At 35.7% G+C, this 15,000-nt stretch overlaps 1 protein-coding gene across 1 annotated transcript in view; it reads right to left on the bottom strand.

Moving 5' to 3' along the window:
* The window catches only part of LOC115128038 (probable E3 ubiquitin-protein ligase HERC1), an 89,063-nt gene that overhangs the window by 4,494 nt on the left and 69,569 nt on the right, over positions 1–15,000 (bottom strand).

Raw genomic sequence — 15,000 nt, 5'->3', positions numbered from 1 at the left:
GTTACTAACTAACTATTACTACTACTAGAGTTCTGGAGGTATTATAGACCAGGACCATGTTACTAACTATTACTACTACTAGAGTTCTGGGGGTATTATAGACCAGGACAATGTTACTAACTAACTATTACTACTACTAGAGTTCTGGAGGTATTATAGACCAGGACCATGTTACTAACTATTACTATTACTAGAGTTCTGGAGGTATTATAGACCAGGACCATGTTACTAACTATTACTACTACTAGAGTTCTGGAGGTATTATAGACCAGGACCATGTTACTAACTATTACTACTACTAGAGTTCTGGAGGTATTATAGACCAGGACCATGTTACTAACTATTACTACTACTAGAGTTCTGGAGGTATTATAGACCAGGACAATGTTACTAACTACTACTAGAGTTCTGGAGGTATTATAGACCAGGACAATGTTACTAACTATTACTACTGCTAGAGTTCTGGAGGTATTATAGACCAGGACAATGTTACTAACTATTACTATTACTAGAGTTCTGGAGGTATTATAGACCAGGACAATGTTACTAACTAACTATTACTACTACTAGAGTTCTGGAGGTATTATAGACCAGGACAATGTTACTAACTAACTATTACTACTACTAGAGTTCTGGAGGTATTATAGACCAGGACAATGTTACTAACTATTACTACTACTAGAGTTCTGGAGGTATTATAGACCAGGACAATGTTACTAACTATTACTACTACTAGAGTTCTGGAGGTATTATAGACCAGGACAATGTTACTAACTATTACTACTACTAGAGTTCTGGAGGTATTATAGACCAGGACAATGTTACTAACTAACTATTACTACTACTAGAGTTCTGGAGGTATTATAGACCAGGACAATGTTACTAACTATTACTACTACTAGAGTTCTGGAGGTATTATAGACCAGGACCATGTTACTAACTATTACTACTACTAGAGTTCTGGAGGTCTTATAGACCAGGACAATGTTACTAACTATTACTACTGCTAGAGTTCTGGAGGTATTATAGACCAGGACAATGTTACTAACTATTACTACTACTAGAGTTCTGGAGGTATTATAGACCAGGACCATGTTACTAACTATTACTACTACTAGAGTTCTGGAGGTATTATAGACCAGGACCATGTTACTAACTATTACTAGAGTTCTGGAGGTATTATAGACCAGGACAATGTTACTAACTATTACTACTGCTAGAGTTCTGGAGGTATTATAGACCAGGACCATGTTACTAACTAACTATTACTACTACTAGAGTTCTGGAGGTCTTATAGACCAGGACAATGTTACTAACTATTACTAGAGTTCTGGAGGTATTATAGACCAGGACAATGTTACTAACTAACTATTACTACTACTAGAGTTCTGGAGGTATTATAGACCAGGACAATGTTACTAACTATTACTACTGCTAGAGTTCTGGAGGTATTATAGACCAGGACAATGTTACTAACTAACTATTACTACTACTAGAGTTCTGGAGGTATTATAGACCAGGACAATGTTACTAACTATTACTAGTACTAGAGTTCTGGAGGTATTATAGACCAGGACCATGTTACTAACTATTACTAGTACTAGAGTTCTGGAGGTATTATAGACCAGGACCATGTTACTAACTATTACTAGTACTAGAGTTCTGGAGGTATTATAGACCAGGACAATGTTACTAACTACTACTAGAGTTCTGGAGGTATTATAGACCAGGACAATGTTACTAACTATTACTACTACTAGAGTTCTGGAGGTATTATAGACCAGGACCATGTTACTAACTATTACTACTACTAGAGTTCTGGAGGTATTATAGACCAGGACCATGTTACTAACTATTACTACTACTAGAGTTCTGGAGGTATTATAGACCAGGACAATGTTACTAACTAACTATTACTACTACTAGAGTTCTGGAGGTATTATAGACCAGGACAATGTTACTAACTATTACTAGTACTAGAGTTCTGGAGGTATTATAGACCAGGACAATGTTACTAACTAACTATTACTACTACTAGAGTTCTGGAGGTATTATAGACCAGGACAATGTTACTAACTATTACTAGAGTTCTGGAGGTATTATAGACCAGGACCATTTTACTAACTATTACTACTACTAGAGTTCTGGAGGTATTATAGACCAGGACAATGTTACTAACTAACTATTACTACTACTAGAGTTCTGGAGGTATTATAGACCAGGACAATGTTACTAACTAACTATTACTACTACTAGAGTTCTGGAGGTATTATAGACCAGGACAATGTTACTAACTAACTATTACTACTACTAGAGTTCTGGAGGTATTATACACCAGGACAATGTTACTAACTATTACTAGAGTTCTGGAGGTATTATAGACCAGGACCATGTTACTAACTATTACTACTACTAGAGTTCTGGGGGTATTATAGACCAGGACCATGTTACTAACTAACTATTACTACTACTAGAGTTCTGGAGGTATTATAGACCGGGACAATGTTACTAACTAACTATTACTACTACTAGAGTTCTGGAGGTATTATACACCAGGACAATGTTACTAACTATTACTAGAGTTCTGGAGGTATTATAGACCAGGACCATGTTACTAACTAACTATTACTACTACTAGAGTTCTGGGGGTATTATAGACCAGGACCATGTTACTAACTAACTATTACTACTACTAGAGTTCTGGAGGTATTATAGACCAGGACCATGTTACTAACTATTACTACTACTAGAGTTCTGGGGGTATTATAGACCAGGACAATGTTACTAACTAACTATTACTACTACTAGAGTTCTGGAGGTATTATAGACCAGGACCATGTTACTAACTATTACTATTACTAGAGTTCTGGAGGTATTATAGACCAGGACCATGTTACTAACTATTACTACTACTAGAGTTCTGGAGGTATTATAGACCAGGACCATGTTACTAACTATTACTACTACTAGAGTTCTGGAGGTATTATAGACCAGGACCATGTTACTAACTATTACTACTACTAGAGTTCTGGAGGTATTATAGACCAGGACAATGTTACTAACTACTACTAGAGTTCTGGAGGTATTATAGACCAGGACAATGTTACTAACTATTACTACTGCTAGAGTTCTGGAGGTATTATAGACCAGGACAATGTTACTAACTATTACTACTACTAGAGTTCTGGAGGTATTATAGACCAGGACAATGTTACTAACTAACTATTACTACTACTAGAGTTCTGGAGGTATTATAGACCAGGACAATGTTACTAACTAACTATTACTACTACTAGAGTTCTGGAGGTATTATAGACCAGGACAATGTTACTAACTATTACTACTACTAGAGTTCTGGAGGTATTATAGACCAGGACAATGTTACTAACTATTACTACTACTAGAGTTCTGGAGGTATTATAGACCAGGACAATGTTACTAACTATTACTACTACTAGAGTTCTGGAGGTATTATAGACCAGGACAATGTTACTAACTATTACTACTACTAGAGTTCTGGAGGTATTATAGACCAGGACAATGTTACTAACTATTACTACTACTAGAGTTCTGGAGGTATTATAGACCAGGACAATGTTACTAACTATTACTACTACTAGAGTTCTGGAGGTATTATAGACCAGGACCATGTTACTAACTATTACTACTACTAGAGTTCTGGAGGTATTATAGACCAGGACAATGTTACTAACTATTACTATTACTAGAGTTCTGGAGGTATTATAGACCAGGACAATGTTACTAACTAACTATTACTACTACTAGAGTTCTGGAGGTATTATAGACCAGGACAATGTTACTAACTATTACTACTACTAGAGTTCTGGAGGTATTATAGACCAGGACCATGTTACTAACTATTACTACTACTAGAGTTCTGGAGGTCTTATAGACCAGGACAATGTTACTAACTATTACTACTGCTAGAGTTCTGGAGGTATTATAGACCAGGACAATGTTACTAACTATTACTACTACTAGAGTTCTGGAGGTATTATAGACCAGGACCATGTTACTAACTATTACTACTACTAGAGTTCTGGAGGTATTATAGACCAGGACCATGTTACTAACTATTACTAGAGTTCTGGAGGTATTATAGACCAGGACAATGTTACTAACTATTACTACTGCTAGAGTTCTGGAGGTATTATAGACCAGGACCATGTTACTAACTAACTATTACTACTACTAGAGTTCTGGAGGTATTATAGACCAGGACAATGTTACTAACTATTACTACTACTAGAGTTCTGGAGGTATTATAGACCAGGACCATGTTACTAACTAACTATTACTACTACTAGAGTTCTGGAGGTATTATAGACCAGGACAATGTTACTAACTAACTATTACTACTACTAGAGTTCTGGAGGTATTATAGACCAGGACCATGTTACTAACTAACTATTACTACTACTAGAGTTCTGGAGGTATTATAGACCAGGACAATGTTACTAACTATTACTAGAGTTCTGGAGGTATTATAGACCAGGACAATGTTACTAACTATTACTACTACTAGAGTTCTGGAGGTATTATAGACCAGGACAATGTTACTAACTATTACTATTACTAGAGTTCTGGAGGTATTATAGACCAGGACAATGTTACTAACTACTACTAGAGTTCTGGAGGTATTATAGACCAGGACAATGTTACTAACTATTACTACTACTAGAGTTCTGGAGGTATTATAGACCAGGACAATGTTACTAACTATTACTACTACTAGAGTTCTGGAGGTATTATAGACCAGGACCATGTTACTAACTATTACTACTACTAGAGTTCTGGAGGTATTATAGACCAGGACAATGTTACTAACTATTACTACTACTAGAGTTCTGGAGGTATTATAGACCAGGACAATGTTACTAACTATTACTACTACTAGAGTTCTGGAGGTATTATAGACCAGGACAATGTTACTAACTATTACTACTACTAGAGTTCTGGAGGTATTATAGACCAGGACAATGTTACTAACTATTACTACTACTAGAGTTCTGGAGGTATTATAGACCAGGACCATGTTACTAACTATTACTACTACTAGAGTTCTGGAGGTATTATAGACCAGGACAATGTTACTAACTATTACTAGTACTAGAGTTCTGGAGGTATTATAGACCAGGACAATGTTACTAACTAACTATTACTACTACTAGAGTTCTGGAGGTATTATAGACCAGGACCATGTTACTAACTATTACTACTACTAGAGTTCTGGAGGTATTATAGACCAGGACAATGTTACTAACTAACTATTACTACTGCTAGAGTTCTGGAGGTATTATACACCAGGACAATGTTACTAACTATTACTACTACTAGAGTTCTGGAGGTATTATAGACCAGGACAATGTTACTAACTAACTATTACTACTACTAGAGTTCTGGAGGTATTATACACCAGGACAATGTTACTAACTATTACTACTACTAGAGTTCTGGAGGTATTATAGACCAGGACAATGTTACTAACTATTACTACTACTAGAGTTCTGGAGGTATTATAGACCAGGACAATGTTACTAACTATTACTATTACTAGAGTTCTGGAGGTATTATAGACCAGGACAATGTTACTAACTAACTATTACTACTACTAGAGTTCTGGAGGTATTATAGACCAGGACAATGTTACTAACTATTACTACTACTAGAGTTCTGGAGGTATTATAGACCAGGACCATGTTACTAACTATTACTACTACTAGAGTTCTGGAGGTCTTATAGACCAGGACAATGTTACTAACTATTACTACTGCTAGAGTTCTGGAGGTATTATAGACCAGGACAATGTTACTAACTATTACTACTACTAGAGTTCTGGAGGTATTATAGACCAGGACCATGTTACTAACTATTACTACTACTAGAGTTCTGGAGGTATTATAGACCAGGACCATGTTACTAACTATTACTAGAGTTCTGGAGGTATTATAGACCAGGACAATGTTACTAACTATTACTACTGCTAGAGTTCTGGAGGTATTATAGACCAGGACCATGTTACTAACTAACTATTACTACTACTAGAGTTCTGGAGGTATTATAGACCAGGACAATGTTACTAACTATTACTACTACTAGAGTTCTGGAGGTATTATAGACCAGGACCATGTTACTAACTAACTATTACTACTACTAGAGTTCTGGAGGTATTACAGACCAGGACAATGTTACTAACTAACTATTACTACTACTAGAGTTCTGGAGGTATTATAGACCAGGACCATGTTACTAACTAACTATTACTACTACTAGAGTTCTGGAGGTATTATAGACCAGGACAATGTTACTAACTATTACTAGAGTTCTGGAGGTATTATAGACCAGGACAATGTTACTAACTATTACTACTACTAGAGTTCTGGAGGTATTATAGACCAGGACAATGTTACTAACTATTACTATTACTAGAGTTCTGGAGGTATTATAGACCAGGACAATGTTACTAACTACTACTAGAGTTCTGGAGGTATTATAGACCAGGACAATGTTACTAACTATTACTACTACTAGAGTTCTGGAGGTATTATAGACCAGGACAATGTTACTAACTATTACTACTACTAGAGTTCTGGAGGTATTATAGACCAGGACCATGTTACTAACTATTACTACTACTAGAGTTCTGGAGGTATTATAGACCAGGACAATGTTACTAACTATTACTACTACTAGAGTTCTGGAGGTATTATAGACCAGGACAATGTTACTAACTATTACTACTACTAGAGTTCTGGAGGTATTATAGACCAGGACAATGTTACTAACTATTACTACTACTAGAGTTCTGGAGGTATTATAGACCAGGACAATGTTACTAACTATTACTACTACTAGAGTTCTGGAGGTATTATAGACCAGGACCATGTTACTAACTATTACTACTACTAGAGTTCTGGAGGTATTATAGACCAGGACAATGTTACTAACTATTACTAGTACTAGAGTTCTGGAGGTATTATAGACCAGGACAATGTTACTAACTAACTATTACTACTACTAGAGTTCTGGAGGTATTATAGACCAGGACCATGTTACTAACTATTACTACTACTAGAGTTCTGGAGGTATTATAGACCAGGACAATGTTACTAACTAACTATTACTACTGCTAGAGTTCTGGAGGTATTATACACCAGGACAATGTTACTAACTATTACTACTACTAGAGTTCTGGAGGTATTATAGACCAGGACAATGTTACTAACTAACTATTACTACTACTAGAGTTCTGGAGGTATTATACACCAGGACAATGTTACTAACTATTACTACTACTAGAGTTCTGGAGGTATTATAGACCAGGACAATGTTACTAACTAACTATTACTACTACTAGAGTTCTGGAGGTATTATAGACCAGGACAATGTTACTAACTAACTATTACTACTACTAGAGTTCTGGAGGTATTATAGACCAGGACAATGTTACTAACTATTACTACTACTAGAGTTCTGGAGGTATTATAGACCAGGACAATGTTACTAACTAACTATTACTACTACTAGAGTTCTGGAGGTATTATAGACCAGGACAATGTTACTAACTAACTATTACTACTGCTAGAGTTCTGGAGGTATTATACACCAGGACAATGTTACTAACTATTACTACTACTAGAGTTCTGGAGGTATTATAGACCAGGACAATGTTACTAACTAACTATTACTACTACTAGAGTTCTGGAGGTATTATAGACCAGGACCATGTTACTAACTATTACTACTACTAGAGTTCTGGATGTATTATAGACCAGGACAATGTTACTAACTATTACTACTACTAGAGTTCTGGAGGTATTATAGACCAGGACCATGTTACTAACTATTACTACTACTAGAGTTCTGGAGGTATTATAGACCAGGACCATGTTACTAACTATTACTACTACTAGAGTTCTGGAGGTATTATAGACCAGGACAATGTTACTAACTATTACTACTACTAGAGTTCTGGAGGTATTATAGACCAGGACAATGTTACTAACTATTACTACTACTAGAGTTCTGGAGGTATTATAGACCAGGACAATGTTACTAACTATTACTACTACTAGAGTTCTGGAGGTATTATAGACCAGGACCATGTTACTAACTATTACTACTACTAGAGATCTGGAGGTATTATAGACCAGGACAATGTTACTAACTATTACTACTACTAGAGTTCTGGAGGTATTATACACCAGGACAATGTTACTAACTATTACTACTACTAGAGTTCTGGAGGTATTATAGACCAGGACCATGTTACTAACTAACTATTACTACTACTAGAGTTCTGGAGGTATTATAGACCAGGACAATGTTACTAACTAACTATTACTACTACTAGAGTTCTGGAGGTATTATAGACCAGGACAATGTTACTAACTATTACTACTGCTAGAGTTCTGGAGGTATTATAGACCAGGACCATGTTACTAACTAACTATTACTACTACTAGAGTTCTGGAGGTCTTATAGACCAGGACAATGTTACTAACTATTACTAGAGTTCTGGAGGTATTATAGACCAGGACAATGTTACTAACTAACTATTACTACTACTAGAGTTCTGGAGGTATTATAGACCAGGACAATGTTACTAACTATTACTACTGCTAGAGTTCTGGAGGTATTATAGACCAGGACAATGTTACTAACTAACTATTACTACTACTAGAGTTCTGGAGGTATTATAGACCAGGACAATGTTACTAACTATTACTAGTACTAGAGTTCTGGAGGTATTATAGACCAGGACCATGTTACTAACTATTACTAGTACTAGAGTTCTGGAGGTATTATAGACCAGGACCATGTTACTAACTATTACTAGTACTAGAGTTCTGGAGGTATTATAGACCAGGACAATGTTACTAACTACTACTAGAGTTCTGGAGGTATTATAGACCAGGACAATGTTACTAACTATTACTACTACTAGAGTTCTGGAGGTATTATAGACCAGGACCATGTTACTAACTATTACTACTACTAGAGTTCTGGAGGTATTATAGACCAGGACCATGTTACTAACTATTACTACTACTAGAGTTCTGGAGGTATTATAGACCAGGACAATGTTACTAACTAACTATTACTACTACTAGAGTTCTGGAGGTATTATAGACCAGGACAATGTTACTAACTATTACTAGTACTAGAGTTCTGGAGGTATTATAGACCAGGACAATGTTACTAACTAACTATTACTACTACTAGAGTTCTGGAGGTATTATAGACCAGGACAATGTTACTAACTATTACTAGAGTTCTGGAGGTATTATAGACCAGGACCATTTTACTAACTATTACTACTACTAGAGTTCTGGAGGTATTATAGACCAGGACAATGTTACTAACTAACTATTACTACTACTAGAGTTCTGGAGGTATTATAGACCAGGACAATGTTACTAACTAACTATTACTACTACTAGAGTTCTGGAGGTATTATAGACCAGGACAATGTTACTAACTAACTATTACTACTACTAGAGTTCTGGAGGTATTATACACCAGGACAATGTTACTAACTATTACTACTACTAGAGTTCTGGGGGTATTATAGACCAGGACCATGTTACTAACTAACTATTACTACTACTAGAGTTCTGGAGGTATTATAGACCGGGACAATGTTACTAACTAACTATTACTACTACTAGAGTTCTGGAGGTATTATACACCAGGACAATGTTACTAACTATTACTAGAGTTCTGGAGGTATTATAGACCAGGACCATGTTACTAACTAACTATTACTACTACTAGAGTTCTGGAGGTATTATAGACCAGGACCATGTTACTAACTAACTATTACTACTACTAGAGTTCTGGAGGTATTATAGACCAGGACCATGTTACTAACTATTACTACTACTAGAGTTCTGGGGGTATTATAGACCAGGACAATGTTACTAACTAACTATTACTACTACTAGAGTTCTGGAGGTATTATAGACCAGGACCATGTTACTAACTATTACTATTACTAGAGTTCTGGAGGTATTATAGACCAGGACCATGTTACTAACTATTACTACTACTAGAGTTCTGGAGGTATTATAGACCAGGACCATGTTACTAACTATTACTACTACTAGAGTTCTGGAGGTATTATAGACCAGGACCATGTTACTAACTATTACTACTACTAGAGTTCTGGAGGTATTATAGACCAGGACCATGTTACTAACTATTACTACTACTAGAGTTCTGGAGGTATTATAGACCAGGACAATGTTACTAACTACTACTAGAGTTCTGGAGGTATTATAGACCAGGACAATGTTACTAACTATTACTACTGCTAGAGTTCTGGAGGTATTATAGACCAGGACAATGTTACTAACTATTACTACTACTAGAGTTCTGGAGGTATTATAGACCAGGACAATGTTACTAACTAACTATTACTACTACTAGAGTTCTGGAGGTATTATAGACCAGGACAATGTTACTAACTAACTATTACTACTACTAGAGTTCTGGAGGTATTATAGACCAGGACAATGTTACTAACTATTACTACTACTAGAGTTCTGGAGGTATTATAGACCAGGACAATATTACTAACTATTACTACTACTAGAGTTCTGGAGGTATTATAGACCAGGACAATGTTACTAACTATTACTACTACTAGAGTTCTGGAGGTATTATAGACCAGGACAATGTTACTAACTATTACTACTACTAGAGTTCTGGAGGTATTATAGACCAGGACAATGTTACTAACTATTACTACTACTAGAGTTCTGGAGGTATTATAGACCAGGACAATGTTACTAACTATTACTATTACTAGAGTTCTGGAGGTATTATAGACCAGGACAATGTTTAACTAACTATTACTACTACTAGAGTTCTGGAGGTATTATAGACCAGGACAATGTTACTAACTATTACTACTACTAGAGTTCTGGAGGTATTATAGACCAGGACCATGTTACTAACTATTACTACTACTAGAGTTCTGGAGGTATTATAGACCAGGACAATGTTACTAACTATTACTACTACTAGAGTTCTGGAGGTATTATAGACCAGGACAATGTTACTAACTATTACTACTACTAGAGTTCTGGAGGTATTATAGACCAGGACCATGTTACTAACTATTACTACTACTAGAGTTCTGGAGGTATTATAGACCAGGACCATGTTACTAACTATTACTACTACTAGAGTTCTGGAGGTATTATAGACCAGGACCATGTTACTAACTACTACTAGTACTAGAGTTCTGGAAGTATTATAGACCAGGACCATGTTACTAACTAACTATTACTACTACTAGAGTTCTGGAGGTATTATAGACCAGGACAATGTTACTAACTATTACTACTACTAGAGTTCTGGAGGTATTATAGACCAGGACCATGTTACTAACTAACTATTACTACTACTAGAGTTCTGGAGGTATTATAGACCAGGACAATGTTTAACTAACTATTACTACTACTAGAGTTCTGGAGGTATTATAGACCAGGACCATGTTTACTAACTATTACTACTACTAGAGTTCTGGAGGTATTATAGACCAGGACAATGTTACTAACTATTACTACTGCTAGAGTTCTGGAGGTATTATAGACCAGGACAATGTTACTAACTATTACTAGTACTAGAGTTCTGGAGGTATTATAGACCAGGACAATGTTACTAACTATTACTACTGCTAGAGTTCTGGAGGTATTATAGACCAGGACAATGTTTAACTATTACTACTACTAGAGTTCTGGAGGTATTATAGACCAGGTTACAATGTTACTACTAGAGTTCTATTACTACTACTAGAGTTCTGGAGGTATTATAGACCAGGACAATGTTACTAACTATTACTACTACTAGAGTTCTGGAGGTATTATAGACCAGGACAATGTTACTAACTATTACTACTACTAGAGTTCTGGAGGTATTATAGACCAGGACAATGTTACTAACTATTACTACTACTAGAGTTCTGGAGGTATTATAGACCAGGACAATGTTACTAACTATTACTACTACTAGAGTTCTGGAGGTATTATAGACCAGGACAATGTTACTAACTATTACTACTACTAGAGTTCTGGAGGTATTATAGACCAGGACCATGTTACTAACTATTACTACTACTAGAGTTCTGGAGGTATTATAGACCAGGACAATGTTACTAACTATTACTACTACTAGAGTTCTGGAGGTATTATAGACCAGGACAATGTTTACTAACTATTACTACTACTAGAGTTCTGGAGGTATTATAGACCAGGACAATGTTACTAACTATTACTACTACTAGAGTTCTGGAGGTATTATAGACCAGGACAATGTTACTAACTATTACTACTACTAGAGTTCTGGAGGTATTATAGACCAGGACAATGTTACTAACTATTACTACTACTAGAGTTCTGGAGGTATTATACACCAGGACAATGTTACTAACTATTACTACTACTAGAGTTCTGGAGGTATTATAGACCAGGACAATGTTACTAACTATTACTAGAGTTCTGGAGGTATTATAGACCAGGACAATGTTACTAACTATTACTAACTATTACTACTACTAGAGTTCTGGAGGTATTATAGACCAGGACAATGTTACTAACTATTACTACTACTAGAGTTCTGGAGGTATTATAGACCAGGACAATGTTACTAACTATTACTACTACTAGAGTTCTGGAGGTATTATAGACCAGGACAATGTTACTAACTATTACTACTACTAGAGTTCTGGAGGTATTATAGACCAGGACAATGTTACTAACTATTACTACTACTAGAGTTCTGGAGGTATTATAGACCAGGACAATGTTACTAACTATTACTACTACTAGAGTTCTGGAGGTATTATAGACCAGGACCATGTTACTAACTATTACTACTACTAGAGTTCTGGAGGTATTATAGACCAGGACAATGTTACTAACTATTACTACTGCTAGAGTTCTGGAGGTATTATAGACCAGGACAATGTTACTAACTATTACTACTACTAGAGTTCTGGAGGTATTATAGACCAGGACCATGTTACTAACTATTACTACTACTAGAGTTCTGGAGGTATTATAGACCAGGACCATGTTACTAACTAACTATTACTACAATGTTAACTATTACTAGAGTTCTGGAGGTATTATAGACCAGGACAATGTTACTAACTAACTATTACTACTACTAGAGTTCTGGAGGTATTATAGACCAGGACAATGTTACTAACTAACTATTACTACTACTAGAGTTCTGGAGGTATTATAGACCAGGACCATGTTACTAACTAACTATTACTACTACTAGAGTTCTGGAGGTATTATAGACCAGGACAATGTTACTAACTAACTATTACTACTACTAGAGTTCTGGAGGTATTATAGACCAGGACAATGTTACTAACTATTACTACTACTAGAGTTCTGGAGGTATTATAGACCAGGACAATGTTACTAACTATTACTAGAGTTCTGGAGGTATTATAGACCAGGACAATGTTACTAACTATTACTACTACTAGAGTTCTGGAGGTATTATAGACCAGGACAATGTTACTAACTATTACTACTACTAGAGTTCTGGAGGTATTATAGACCAGGACAATGTTACTAACTATTACTACTACTAGAGTTCTGGAGGTATTATAGACCAGGACAATGTTACTAACTATTACTACTACTAGAGTTCTGGAGGTATTATAGACCAGGACCATGTTACTAACTATTACTACTACTAGAGTTCTGGAGGTATTATAGACCAGGACAATGTTACTAACTATTACTACTACTAGAGTTCTGGAGGTATTATAGACCAGGACAATGTTACTAACTATTACTACTACTAGAGTTCTGGAGGTATTATAGACCAGGACAATGTTACTAACTATTACTACTACTAGAGTTCTGGAGGTATTATAGACCAGGACAATGTTACTAACTATTACTACTACTAGAGTTCTGGAGGTATTATAGACCAGGACCATGTTACTAACTATTACTACTACTAGAGTTCTGGAGGTATTATAGACCAGGACAATGTTACTAACTATTACTAGTACTAGAGTTCTGGAGGTATTATAGACCAGGACAATGTTACTAACTAACTATTACTACTACTAGAGTTCTGGAGGTATTATAGACCAGGACCATGTTACTAACTATTACTACTACTAGAGTTCTGGAGGTATTATAGACCAGGACAATGTTACTAACTATTACTACTGCTAGAGTTCTGGAGGTATTATACACCAGGACAATGTTACTAACTATTACTACTACTAGAGTTCTGGAGGTATTATACACCAGGACAATGTTACTAACTATTACTACTACTAGAGTTCTGGAGGTATTATAGACCAGGACAATGTTACTAACTAACTATTACTACTACTAGAGTTCTGGAGGTATTATAGACCAGACAATGACAATGTTACTAACTAACTATTACTACTACTAGAGTTCTGGAGGTATTATAGACCAGGACAATGTTACTAACTATTACTACTACTAGAGTTCTGGAGGTATTATAGACCAGGACAATGTTTAACTAACTATTACTACTACTAGAGTTCTGGATGTATTATAGACCAGGACAATGTTACTAACTATTACTACTACTAGAGTTCTGGAGGTATTATAGACCAGGACCATGTTACTAACTATTACTACTACTAGAGTTCTGGAGGTATTATAGACCAGGACAATGTTACTAACTATTACTACTACTAGAGTTCTGGAGGTATTATAGACCAGGACCATGTTACTAACTATTACTACTACTAGAGATCTGGAGGTATTATAGACCAGGACAATGTTACTAACTATTACTACTACTAGAGTTCTGGAGGTATTATACACCAGGACAATGTTACTAACTATTACTACTACTAGAGTTCTGGAGGTATTATAGACCAGGACCATGTTACTAACTAACTATTACTACTACTAGAGTTCTGGAGGTATTATAGACCAGGACAATGTTACTAACTAA

This window comes from Oncorhynchus nerka, unplaced genomic scaffold, assembly GCF_034236695.1.
Source record: "Oncorhynchus nerka isolate Pitt River unplaced genomic scaffold, Oner_Uvic_2.0 unplaced_scaffold_727, whole genome shotgun sequence".
NCBI lineage: Eukaryota > Metazoa > Chordata > Actinopteri > Salmoniformes > Salmonidae > Oncorhynchus > Oncorhynchus nerka.
The sequence above is the reverse complement of the archived record's forward strand: the minus strand, read 5'-3'. Positions and strand labels throughout refer to the sequence as shown.